The sequence below is a fragment of the Pleurodeles waltl genome, chromosome 8, assembly GCF_031143425.1.
Source record: "Pleurodeles waltl isolate 20211129_DDA chromosome 8, aPleWal1.hap1.20221129, whole genome shotgun sequence".
Lineage (NCBI taxonomy): Eukaryota > Metazoa > Chordata > Amphibia > Caudata > Salamandridae > Pleurodeles > Pleurodeles waltl.
This window is the reverse complement of record NC_090447.1, coordinates 695,239,408-695,253,158: the sequence shown is the minus strand read 5'-3', so window position 1 is coordinate 695,253,158 and position 13,751 is coordinate 695,239,408.

The following is a 13,751-nucleotide window of genomic DNA, read 5'->3' as shown; positions in this document are numbered from 1 at the left end:
ACAGCTTCATAATGGCTACACTGAAATCTGGGAAGTTTGGTATCAAACTTCTCAGCACAATAAATGCACACTGATGCCAGTGTGTCATTTATTGTACACAGCACGCAGAGGGCATCTTAGAGATGGCCCCTGAATACCAATCCGACTTCTAGTTTGGGGCTGACCAGTGTCTGCCAGCCTGCCACAACCAGACGAGTTGCTGGCCACATGGGGAGAGTGCCTTTGTCACTCTGTGGCCAGGAACAAAGCCTGTACTGGGTGGAGGTGCTTCTCACCTCCCCCTGCAGGAACTGTAACACCTGGCGGTGAGCCTCAAAGGCTCACCCCTTTTGTTACAGCACCACAGGGCATCCCAGATAGTGGAAATGCCCGCCCCTCCGGCCACTGCCCCCACTTTTGGCGGCAAGGCTGGATGAGATAATTAGAAAAACAAGAAGGAGTCACCCACCAGTCAGGACAGCCCCTAAGGTGCCCTGAGCTGAGGTGACCCCTGCCTTTAGAAATCCTCCATCTTAGTTTTGGAGGATTACCCCAATAGGATTAGGTATGTGCCCCCCTCCCCTCAGGGAGGAGGCACAAAGAGGGTGTAGCCACCCTCCAGGACAGTAGCCATTGGCTACTTCCCCCAGACCTAAACACACCCCTAAATTTAGTATTTAGGGGCACCCCAGAACCCAGGAAATCAGATTCCTGCAACCTGAACCAAGAAGAAGGACTGCTGACCTGAATGCCCTGCAGAGGCGACAGAGACGACAACTGCTTTGGCCCCAGCCCTACCGGCCTGTCTCCTGACTCGAAAAACAGCAACAGCGACGCATCCAACAGGGACCAGCGACCTCTGAAGCCTCAGAGGACTGCCCTGAACCGGAGAACCAAGAAACTCCCATGAGCAGTGGCTCTGCTCAACAAACAGCAACAATATTGCAACTTTTCTGCAACTTTCAAGGACCTCACTCTTCCCGCTGGAAGCGTGCGACTTCACCCTTTGCACCCGACACCTCTGGCTCGAGATCCAGAGAACCTAACACCACAGGGAGGACTCCCAAGCGACTGGGACCCCGTGAGTAGCCCGAGACGACCCCCCTGGACCCCCACAGCGACGCATGCAGAGAGAATCCAGAGGCTCCCCCTGACAGCGACTGCCTGTAACAAGGAACCCGACGCCTGGACGAAGCACTGCACCCGCAGCCCCCAGGAAAAGAAGGAACCGAACTTCAGTGCAGGAGTGACCCTCAGGCGACCCTCTGCCTAGCCCAGCCGGTGGCTGGCCCGAGAAGCCCCCCTGTGCCCTGCCTGCACCGCTAGAATGACCCCCGAGTCTCTCCATTGAATCCAATACAAAACCCGACGCCTGCTTTGCACACTGCACCTGGCCGCCCTGTGCCGCTGAGAGTGTGTTTTGTGTGCCTACTTGTGTCCCCCCAGTGCTCTACAAATCCCCCCTGGTCTGCCCCCGAGGATGCGGGTACTTACCTGCTGGCAGACTGGAATAGGAGCACCCCTGTTCTCCATATGCGCCTATGTGTTTTGGGCACCTCTTTGACCTTTGCACCTGACCAGCCCTGAGCTGCTTGTGTGGTAACTTTGGGGTTGCCTTGAACCCCCTACGGTGGGCTGCCTATGCCCAGGAACTGAGACTTGTAACTAACCATTACTTACCTCCCCAGGAACTGTTGATTTTTGCACTGTGTCCACTTTTAAAATAGCTTATTGCCATTTTAACAAAAACTGTATATGTTATTGCTCTTGTTAAAGTTCCTAACTTACCTGTGTGGAGTACCTTGCATTTTATGTATTTACTTCAAATCTCGAACTTGTGGTTCTAAAAATAAATTAAGAAAATATATTTTTCTATATAAAACTATTTGCCTGGAGTTAAGTCTTTGAGTGTGTGTTCCTCATTTATTGCCTGCGTGCGTAAAACAAATGCTTAACACTACCCTCTGATAAGCCTACTGCTCGACCACACTACCACAAAATAGAGCATTAGAATTATCTAATTTTGCCACTGTCTTACCTCTAAGGGGAACCCTTGGACTCTGTGCACACTATCTCTTACTTTGAGATAGTATATAGAGAGCCAACTTCCTACAAAGGTAATCAGCAGAAGTGCGTAGGTCTCACGTGCAGATGTGAACGCCACATGTTTTTGGAACAAGTAAAGCCTTGAGTCTGCTCATCTTGTCAAAATTCACATTGGAAGTAGCAATATGGGGCCAAATCTCAGCTATTTCCCTCTGTCTTGTGGGAGGAAAAAGTACGTTCCCGCAGCATGTAACAATCTTAGAGACCGAAACAACATAAACTATTCCGGCTCGCATCCCACAACAGTTTTCACTATTGAGGAGAACATAGCTGCCATTTGAAAGCACCTGGAATGCAGGTCTAGTCAAGGGGATTGGAACTCCCTTCAGATAACAAGCAAAGTTCACTGCCGAAGCGTTACACGCCCCATACAAGGACAACTGTTTACAAACCATTTAATGGCTGACAGAAGTCTCACATTCACTGCCGCTAAGAAAGACCTCTTTCATGCCACTGTGACATTTGTATGAGAAGGGCAGCTCCCACACCTTATGGATGTAACTGTCTCCTAGCCTTTCATATCTGCCTACTGGAATGTGTTTTACGCAGGATGTGAATTGAAGTGTTGAAATAGGCAGATTAATGACCCCGTGTATTAACCACTCAGCAGATGGTATTTCAGCCACAGTAAAAGGCAACTTTTCTAACTTTTCAATATTTAACATGACATAAGTTGCTTCTTTCTTAGCCATCAGTTGTTGTTGTCGCGTTAAATTAAATGTGGAAAATATATCCGTTGCCAGGGAAAACGACCTGCCTTGAATGTTTGAAGTGTCCAACCCAACTGCATAATGGACCTTAGTTGACTCTGTTCATGGTGTAAAAAAGACATATCACTTTGTATTATGTCTATTGCAGAGGAAACAATGTTATTGAAGGTGTATATCTGGTTGGGCAGGGTAATAATCCCATTATCTGCAACAGCTAATGCTTTCTGTAAGTTTTCCTGATCTATTTGCCTTCTCCGGCAAGCAGCTTCTTGTTGGGAAAGCTTCCAAATTTAATTATATACTGCATATAAGAGGCGTTTTCTGCATTGTTTTCTGGGTTCTAGCAGGAAGTCCTGTAAGTCAGTGTTATTAGACAGGAGATTGAGGTGTTCTCTAACAGCATCTAGTGAGGAACTCTTCAGCCATTGCTGGCATAGTTTCCCTACACTGTATGTTATCACTATACCCGGATGTTTGGATGACACATAGCGAGCGTCCGGCCTACTAGTTCTAAAACCCCACATAGTGTTTATAAAATGTTTATGACACCCATTGGTATCTATTGGCCACAATAACCACCCGCCAGGAAGTGACAGTGAAGCATTAAACATGCCATTCTGGACCCATTCATCGAGCTGATCTTCAGTTGCATTTATATACTTTTGTCATTTGTAAAATTTTGCTGGGGCAGAAATACTTGGGGCATTCAATTCCTTAATCTTTGCTAAGCCTAACAACTTGTTTGTTGTACTGTTTCATTTAAAAATATCATTTGAACAGGTATCAGGCGTGCTCTAAATAAAGCTTCCTTCCCCTTTTTTTGCCAATTTCTAGTTCCCCACACACTTTTTGAGTCAATCGACTTCAGCCAATATTTATAGCCTTCTAAAGCCAACCGGGGAACAAAGGAATCCGAATAAATGAATTTTGTATCTGTCAATAACATGTGTACATTTTCCATTGATGGCAATTTAAAATATATGACTCAGCATTTTTAACATTGTGCCCAGAAGAATATGCAAACTTTTCAGAATATGTTTTAGAACTCCCTTGTGGTGGAGTTGGACAGTGTTCCCATTGTGTATAATAAAAAGTATTTGGGGTACTTGCTCTGTGAATAAAATGGTGCCCATAATAATTATAGCAAAATATATCACCATAATTCTCTTTAGATTGATAAACATCTTCACTTTCGAATACAGTGAAATACTGCAATTCAGTCATCATAGAATCAACTGTTTTCACATCCCAGTCATCAGAAACAACTGCGGGTATTATTACATCGTTCATTGAAAGTTTAAACACATATGGTATTTGAATGACCTCCGTGGGGCCGTATATGTCAAATGTGACTTTATCCCAAACAATCCCGTAAGGAATTGGTATAGCGGAAATGTTCACGAAAGACAAGTCTCTGCGGACTTTGTGAGAAGAAAAATGGGGTTTTAGGACCTCATCCACCAGTTCAACTGTTGATCTTTTAGGAATAAAATGACCATGTATTAATAGAAAGAATGTTATGACAAAGCCTATCCAAAGGAGGAAAGCTAATGCAGTCAGGGAAAGCCACAGTTTCCATGGGAAAATAAAGTCATTTGTTTTAAGCCAGTTTATCAGCTTACGTGTTTTTGGCAGTTCAGATGTAAAAGAGGCAAATGAGTCCAAGAAAGTGTTGTTGACGTCGGCAAAGTATCCAGAAGCAGTTCATGCAAAAACTGGAGCCATATTTGTAGGAGGAGAACTGGTAGGGGTCTCCCGCGGTGGTTCATAGTAAATTACACCATCCGTCTGTGTTGAAGTTGTGTCAAATCAATCAGTTCTTTCAGTATTGTTTGTTGGAACAGATGTTGGTGGAACTAATGCAAGATCGGAGAGGTGTCAGCGTTGCTTCTCAAAACTTGTAGAGGGACTTCTTGACCAGTAGTGAGAGGGATTCGGGAACTATTGGCTGCTCTTCTTGGTCTGCTGCGCAGGATCGGCCACATGGTGTAACTTGACATTGTCGATAGATACAAAGCGATTTTCTTTATCACCAGCCAACGGCGGTATAATGACAGTTCTGGTACCCTGTAACCCCAAGACTGGGACTGGTGCATGATAAGAAGGACCGAACGCCTTTTTCTCAGCAACTTTTTCACGTACTAGTTCCCCAATTTTAGGAATCCAGCCGGTAGGTGTTATTGGTACATCCTTCATTCCTGTGGAGGCAGCACTGGCAGAAGTGTTGTCATCACGGAACTGTCGTAATTCCTGCAAGACAGTGACATGTTCATTTATGTCAAAAGGTGTTTCTGCCTCCACCGTGCCAAGACCAGCAAGATCTAGAACATACATTTGAGTTCCAAACAGGCACTTGTATGAAGTACGACCCCGCCCCCCCCGGACCTTCTAGGCAGATTGTTAAGTGCTCTCTGGACTCCATACAAGTGGTTAAGCCAACTATGACCCGTACCTAAGACTCTTGATGTTAAGGATTGCTTTAAATCACGGTTTTGTCTCTCTACAACACTATTTCCTTTGGGATGACATGGAGACTAGTAATGGAGTTGGACCCCTAACGAAGCCATGACGTCCCTGAATGCCCTTGAGGCAAAAGCAGGGCCCTGGTCCAAGTGGAAAGCTGCAACTACATATCTACCGATAAACACCTCCAAATCTTTAATAACAGTCCGAGCGTCAGCTGAGCGTTGTGGCCACACCCTTAGAAATCTGGAGCAAGAGTCAACAGTGACCAAAATGTATTTGTATGCACTGTCCGGTGTTAGGGGAACACAGTGGTCCAAGTACACACATTGTAATGGTTTGTTGGAAATTTGCGGGATGTCTGCGGTGGGCGTTTGACGATGGAACCCTTAATTTGTTAGCAGATGTCACAACAAAGGACATACTGCTTAGCCTGTTTGTATAGGACTGACACCAATAACGTGCTTGCAAAAATGCTATTGTAGCCACCACACCAGCATGGACAGATGCTACCCCCTCATGCGCTGCCTTAATCAACTCTGATCTTATATATTTGTTGGGAATTACTCGAAACCCCACGCCTGGTATTTCTACTTTGGCTTCCAGGCAGCCTCCCATTCGGTAGGAATATTTATTAGGAAATGCTTTTGGATAGGGCGTGCCTTCAGCCGTGGCTTTCACGGCAGCCTATATGTCATTGTCTGGTTTCGTTCCAGAACGGGTTAATGCAGCAATAGCAGCCATAGCTACTGCTGATTTGGCTGCTTCATCAGCCAGTGAATTTCCAGCAACGTGTATTCCAACGCCCTGGTGTCCAAGTGTATGTACAAGGACGTTTGGTAGCGTTTCCTTTAGATCCGCTACTTTCCCCCACAGAAGTCTGTATTTAATGGTGTTGCCTTTGGAATCTCTGAACCCATTCTGGTGCCAGTAATGCAGGTATTCATTGAAGGACTGGACACAGTAATACAAACCACAGACAATCAATGTTAACTGTGCAGGATTTGTATGTTCCAGGGCCATCACTGGAGCCTTTAGCTCTGCTAAGTGTGCTGTGCAATCCCCTAGGGTTTGCATGGATGTATGTTGGGGACAAAATTTATTATCTTCCATCTAGCCACTTACGACTGCGCAAGCAGCAGAATATTGATGTTTTGTGCCAACTGCAAGTTGCGCTGAGCCATTGGTGTACATGACTCTTTGATATTGATCAATAGGCAATGTATTTGCTGGAACTGGGTATTCTAGTTCATATTGCAAAAATTCTTGGGTTTGTAATTTTGGGTCGAAAATGTAGTCTACATCAGTGGCTGTCAAACAAGTTGCCAATGGAATCCAATGTGGATGTAATGCTTTAGCGTTTGGAATGCTTGCTTTGGTAACAGCCTCAAGGGCTGGAATTGGAGAGACTACAATAATGCATTTCCCCTGGGCTAGTGGTCTTTCTTTAATGATAGCCATCTATCTGAACAGCAGTGAGAATTTTCTCAGCGGGAGCAAAGCGTTGCTTGCTGCTGAATACAAATGTGATTTACATGCAATCGGGACTGTCTCACCCTCATTTAAAAGTTACATAGGTGAAACCAATGGCAGCAGCAATTACTCTGATGACCAGATGTTTTTTTTTGTCCCTTGTGTGTAAATGTTGTGCTGCAAGCATGTCTGTTTGCAAAGCTCTGAGAATGCGTGTGTGTTAGACTGTTCAAAATTGACTTGAGAAGTCAGGACTTATTAAGTCATATAAAGGTTTTATGTGTGATGCGTAATCTGGAATGTACGTTCTGCCAAAATTTAGAAAACCCAATAGGGATTGGAGTTTTTTTTAATTCTATTTGGAGGTTTTAACTGTGCGCATTTGTCCAAGAATTGTGGCGCTAGGCTCTTTCCTTCACTGTATAGCTCGTATCCCAAAAACAGGATGCTAAGGAAGGCTATTTTTGTTTTTTTTAAATGGAATTTGTAGCCCAACTCTGCAAATCCTACAACAATGCGGGCTACCCGTTTTAAATGTTGCAGTAATTCATCATCCGTGAGATAGATATCATCTACATAGGACAATGCTTCAGGGTCAATGTTGTGCAATATTGAAGTCACACCAGCTGCGAACAGACCTGCACTGTTCTTGTACCCCTGAGGTAAATGACAGAATTTTTTCTGGGAGCCTATTGCACTGAAACTTGTTAAGTCTCTACTCTCAGGCGCTATATTTTGGCAGAAAAAGCATTGGAAATGTCCAGTGTGGTTTTGTATTTTTTACGCACTATGTTGTTCATGAGTTCTGTACTATGTGAGTTTTGTATAGCGTATGTGCGTGTATGACTGTTTACATGTCTGTAGTCTAAGACTATTCTGAATGAATGGTCTGGTTTAGCTACTGGTAATAATTGATTATTCATTGGTGAGACACAGGGTTTGATTACGCCCTGGTACTCCAGTTGTGTGAGGATTTCCCTCACGGGTGCTTTTGCATTCTGTTTAATCGGATATTGGGGTTGATTTCTAATAGGGATCACATGATAGGGGGAGTCTTTATCCCACCCTACGTGGTTGCGATATAACGCGGGTGCCTGAGCCAATGCCCAATCGATGGCGTAGGATTCTGCGAGCTCCTCGGGAACAAGGGGCGAAGAAGAAGGTTTGATAACCTCTTCCCTATATGGGCAAGTACGGACAAATTCAGGTGGCCAATCCCTTTCGGCCAGTAGAATATCATATATATTTACGACATGGTCCCAAAAGATTGCGTTGATTGTGCATTCAATGTCTCCTAACTGTAACGTTACTTTGTACACCCTATCAGGCGTGGAGACACGCATGTCTGCAGTCTCCACTCGTAGGAAGTCATCAGTTGCTTTCACCTCCAGATGCTCTAGAAGATTCCGGCGAACTATTGTGAGCTCTGCCACGCTGTCTGATAGCGCTAATGCCCACTTCTTGTTCTTCAGTAGAGCCCTGTTCTTGAGTGGCATGAAGAACTGCAACTGCTGCCACTTTTTTCTTTTTAAATTGGGGTTTCTGTTGGGGAAGTTTCTCTTATTTTTTAACAGAAACTTCTGTTGAGCGTTGTGATTCTTGTCTCGGTTTCACGTACTCAGTTCTTCGCTCTGACCGCCCACCTCTCTCACTGTGTTTTTCTGGTGAGTCCTGAAAGGAACGAGATTGGCGTGTATCAGTATATTTATATCTGTTTTTATATTATCTCTCTTTCTGAGACTATATTCTGTGGGGTCTCTGTATGCAGAGATTCTCCCTTTTCTTTTTTAGGTGTTTGTTGTTTTTTATCCCAGCGTTTCTTAGTACCCTCAGGGCTCACTTGGTAGAATCTTTATTAGATGTACACTGTAGCTATGGTTTTGTGGGTCTGGCTCCCAGACTATCTTGACCAATGCTAGAGTAGGTTTACACGATAATCTTTGGCAGCTCACGTTCTTGATCCTGTGGAGGAACATCCCAGAGCTGCATGCATACCGCTAGTGTGACTGCTTCCCCTTTAAGGTTACTTAATATAATTGAGGATACTGTGGCAAAGTTGCCCATTAATTGCATCCTCAAGTCCAGGGCCGGGGCAGCCCTGTAGTCATCTTGAATTTGTTTCAACACTTCCGGTAAATTGGCAAGTGTCGGTGTACCATGTACGGTAGTATTGAGCGTGGCAAATACGTCCCCCAAAGTGTCTTTAATAGAATTGAAAATTCTTGGAGCAAATGCTAGCAAGTTTTTCATTCTATGACAGGACCGGAAGCTCAGTTTATGCTAGTTTAAAGCTGATTAAACAGATGCAATATCTCCTACAGATTTATAATTAAACTGCTTAAAGATTCTACTCTGATGACCAATCCGCAGATTTCATAATGTCCTGAATAGTGACCCCCAAAGCAAAAGACTTGGATGCCATGGCACCTTTAACTGAATGAGCCCCAAATTGATTCACATCAATCCCTGTTTCGACCATTATCCCTCTTATCCGTCTGGCAATGGTCGCTGCAGAGACTGCTTAAAAGGTTTTTGCAAATAAATTAATAATGGACCCAACTTGTCAGATTGCAATTCGCTAGTGGGCTGTTCATATGTTTTTAAACAATTAATCACACATAATTTGCTATTAAATGGAAAAGTATAATAAATGATACATTTTGACAAAGTCTTTGTTCATTTTGTTATATTAAAAGAAACACCTTCTGTTGTAAATAATATACCTGCAAGGTCCAGAGCTCTTACATCCGAAGATCTCTTACAGGAAGTGAGACACAATAACATAGCCAATTTGGCTGACAGTTGTTTCCTAGTCAAATGATCATTATCTGGACATTGATCAAATAACCTGAGGACACTGTTAACATCCCAAAGAAAGTGGAAGGATTACACACTCTGATACCTTTAAAACGCTTGTGTATGAGTGGATGCATACTTTTGGGAATATCATTGATCCTTATATGACCTGCGGAAATGGCAGAACGAAAATTGTTTACCGACCTGTAAGAAAAACCTTCTGAAACTTTCAAAGATAAAAAGTTTACTACCTCCGAAAGTTCTGCCTCCATGGGATTCACATGCCTTTCCAAGCACCAACTCTGCCAAGATGTCTAGGTTAAAGAGTATCTCTTTCTAATAGAAGGGGCCCATGCCCTACTGATGAACTCTGAAGCTGCCTCCGAAATGCCTGGCAAACTCCACTGTTCCCTGGAAGCCACCAGGCCATCAGAGACAACTGTCCCGCTATCACTCTGGGATGCACCTCTCCTCGAGGTCCTGACAGCATGTCGTGAGAGCAAGGGAGCAGAAGGGGACAATCGCATGTAAGCTCCAGAAGAAGGGGAAACCCAGGTTGTGCCTTCCAGACTGGGGAAATCAGCACTACCTCTACTGCTTGTTTCTTGATGTGGGTGGCCACCCTGGAAATCATGGAGAATGGGGGAAATGCATAATTCAGACCCTGTGACCAATCCTGAGATAAGGTGTCCGTCGCCTTTGCGAGCGTAGCCCTTCTCCAACTGAAGAATGCGACCAACTGACAATACAGCCTGGACCAAACAGATCTATCTTGCATGGTCCCCACACCCGTTGGGTCATTTGGAATATCTGTGGACGAAGCTTTCAATCGCTGTGATCCATCAGATATCTCGAATTCCAATCGGCCACCACATTGGATTGGCCCGGAATGTATTCTGCTATGACAGAGATCCTTTGGCTGAGGCAATAATGCCACAAGTCCTTGGCTATCTCCACCAGCAGGGGGGGCTTGGTGCCCCTCAGGCTGTTGATGTAGTGAACCACCAAAACGCTGTCCATCCTGAGCAGAATGGAACAGGATACTCTCTTAGGGGAAAGGGTCCTGACTGCAAACGACCCTGCTAACAGCTCCAAACAATTGATGTGCAACTGAAGCTCCTGCCGGGACCATCCCCTCCATCAAGATGTTCCCACAGGGAGCTCCCCATCCCCAACGACTGGCGTCCGACTCTGTTATCGCCTCTGGCTGAGAGCTGAAAATGGCCCAGCCTTTCCAAGCATCCACGTGCGTCAACCACCAGTTGATCTCTGTCCTTGCTTCCTCCATCAGAGGGACCTAATCAGAATAGGCCAAGACCTTCTGTAAATACTGAATCTTCAGCCTTTGTCGGGCTCTGTAATAAAGAGGCCCTGGAAAAATTGCTTGAATGGAGGAGGCAAGCAGACCCACTATACGAGCAATCCTCATCTGAGACACCGAGTGAAGGGGCAATGTCGCTCTCAATTCCTTCTTGAAGTACCGGATTTTGCTTTTGGGAAGTACTAACTGGGATGTTTTCAAATCTATGATAAATTCCAGAAATTCCAACGTTTGAGAGTGAGAAAGAATGGACTTGGTCTTGTTTGCAACAAACCCCAAATCCAGCAGAAGAGAGAGGGTTGTGTGAAGGTGACACAGCACCAACTCCTGGGATTGACCCATGATCAAAACATCATCCAGATAATCATGCGTACCCCCTTCTCTCGCAGATGGGCTACAATGGGTTTGAGCATCTTGGTGAAACCCCAAGGTACTGAAGAAAGCCCGAAAGGCTGGACAAAATATTCCAGCCATTTGTCCCTCCACCTGAATTGGAGAAATCTTCTGTGAGGGTGAAAGATGGGAATAGTAAGGTAAGCATCCTTCAGGTCCAAAAGGACCATCCAGTCTCCTGGCTGAATTAAGTCCGACAACAGATGAAGGCTTTCCATTTTGAAATGTCGGTACACATTGTAATAATTGAAATCTCTCAGATTCAAAACAAGTCTGTGTCTGCCCCCCGTTTCTGCTGCAAAAACCAGATGGATGGGGTTGGCAAAACGTGATGGTGTCAGGTGCTAGCCGGCGCCTACAGGGCCGATCGGGAGATTGTAGTCATTAGGGACTACACCTCCCATGAAGCCCAGCGCGGTAGAGATCGCGTAAAAGTCGGCGCACCCTGGAAAGGGTGTGCGTTATTTGTGCTAATGAGGCAGGTCGGAGCCTCAACGAAGTAGGAGCGGACGGCGTTCCCCAGGGGGGAATTCATCGGCGGCCGGAAAAGAGGAATGAGATTCATCAGGGCCCCCTCCTGGAAACTGACTTTTTACCGGCAGAAGGAGTTCCTAGCTGCTCCTCCTTTCGAATTCCAAGTACTAAGAAGGTGGTAAGCGGCAAGCTTGCTACTTGCCGGAGGCTATCGCCTTTCTTTATTTCTGCATTCCTTACGGCCAGGTTGTGGGTGACTGTCATATATTGGAGCACTTTACTTTTTGAGGTACCATAATAAAGGAACGGCGATCTTATGAGACATAATCTTTTGGCTTTTTGTTGGCGGCAATTCAGAATGAGATTTACTGTTTGCAGGATTCCAAACAGCCGGGACAAATAATTCTTGTCAACATTCACTGAGATATGAACGAGTTACTTCTTCAAATATACGTGACATTAACGAAAGGCTTAGTGGGTTAACTGAATCATAGGAAGAAGTACAAAATAGATTTTCTTCACCTTATTCTTTCTCCTCATGTTTGTTTCGTTATACGTACTGTAGTATTGTTTAGGAGGAAGGGCGGTGAGACCCTTAGGTGATTATTAGTGGCCGTAGTTGGCTTGGGTCATCCATTGGTGATACTGATGGAACATAGTCAGGCTTTGGACTAGTTCTGCCCTTATGAGTTATGGGCAGGCCAGGTCGTTTTGGTTTTAGTGAGACCTTATGAGAATAGACAGACAATGTGATAATTAACACTGTGTATTTTTCTTTACAGTTATCCCGTCCCTGCTGATCCTTCCCCTTCCTTCCCTCGCTTGATTACTCCAATGCACTGTGGTTTTTTATCAGTGACTTGGTGGTGTCAGGAGGTGGACCTTGTTTGCATCACACCGAGTCTGAGGAGTACCTACACCGTGACAGATGGTGCATTTCTAAAGCAAGTGTTTGATTTCTGTGTCTATAAAACTGGACTCTTGTAGGTAAAAATGCAGGGACAGAGGAGGGGCCTGCTGGTCCTGAAGGGTTTGATAAAATTCCAGATGGAAGCCCTGAACGGTTTGCACCACCCATGCGTCTTGATTTATTGTGCACCAATTGAGTAAGAAAAAACTAATTCAACCCCCCAAGAAAACTTGAGAAGTGTTGATGAACCTTACCTGTGGAATAGGATGATTGAACACTGCTCCTGAGACCCCCACATTGATCCCGGCGCCTGGGGAAGCGGGCACAGGAGGGGAAAAAGGTGCCTCCTTTGGTGGAGTCCTTCCAGTATCCCCGCTCATGGCTGAAGGATCCTCTATGTGGGCCTTGGAAGGAGAGACGGCCTCAGCGGGCCAGTCCAAAAAGGCCTGATTGAAATAACTTTTAGAGATTGGCTTGAACCTTATTAAGAGTGGTAAACGTGGAGGCATACTTTGCTATGTCCTTTAAAAAAATTCTCTGAAGAGACGTCTCTCCTCCAAGGGACCTGCATCTGCTACCGCCACTTCTGTGACAGTGGGGTCAGTCCTCATCAAAAGAGACTTACGCCGTTCAGATGAGATGGCGCAATTTGCATTCCCTAACAGACAAACAGCCCTTTGTGTCCATCCTGCCAGAACATCCGGGTCGATAGGGCTGCCATTTTCTTTGGCCACCAGGGCCATCTCCAAAATCTTTGCCAAAGGACCAGTAAGATCTAAATGTTTATCCTGGCAGGATCGCCCGGCCCTGTCGATGCCTTTTTTAGGGTCTTTGGCAAATCTTTTTAGAAAAGTCAACATACTTTGATCAATTTCTGGAGTGTCAGCTACTTTGTTGGGGATATCCGGCCTAGGACACTCTGCCCGGAGTCTGTTGCGCACCTCCTTATCAAAGCCCTTGTGCAGTTTGTCATGCAAGTAGTTCGCCAACGATTGTGCAGGAGCCAAGTCAGCTGACCTGGGATGAATAATGTCTTCCGGGTTGGACTGAAAAGGATTGGTGAGCAACCGGGAAGACTCCAGACGCTTCAGAGAGGATCTTTTCACCTTTTTGCACTTGGGCTTGG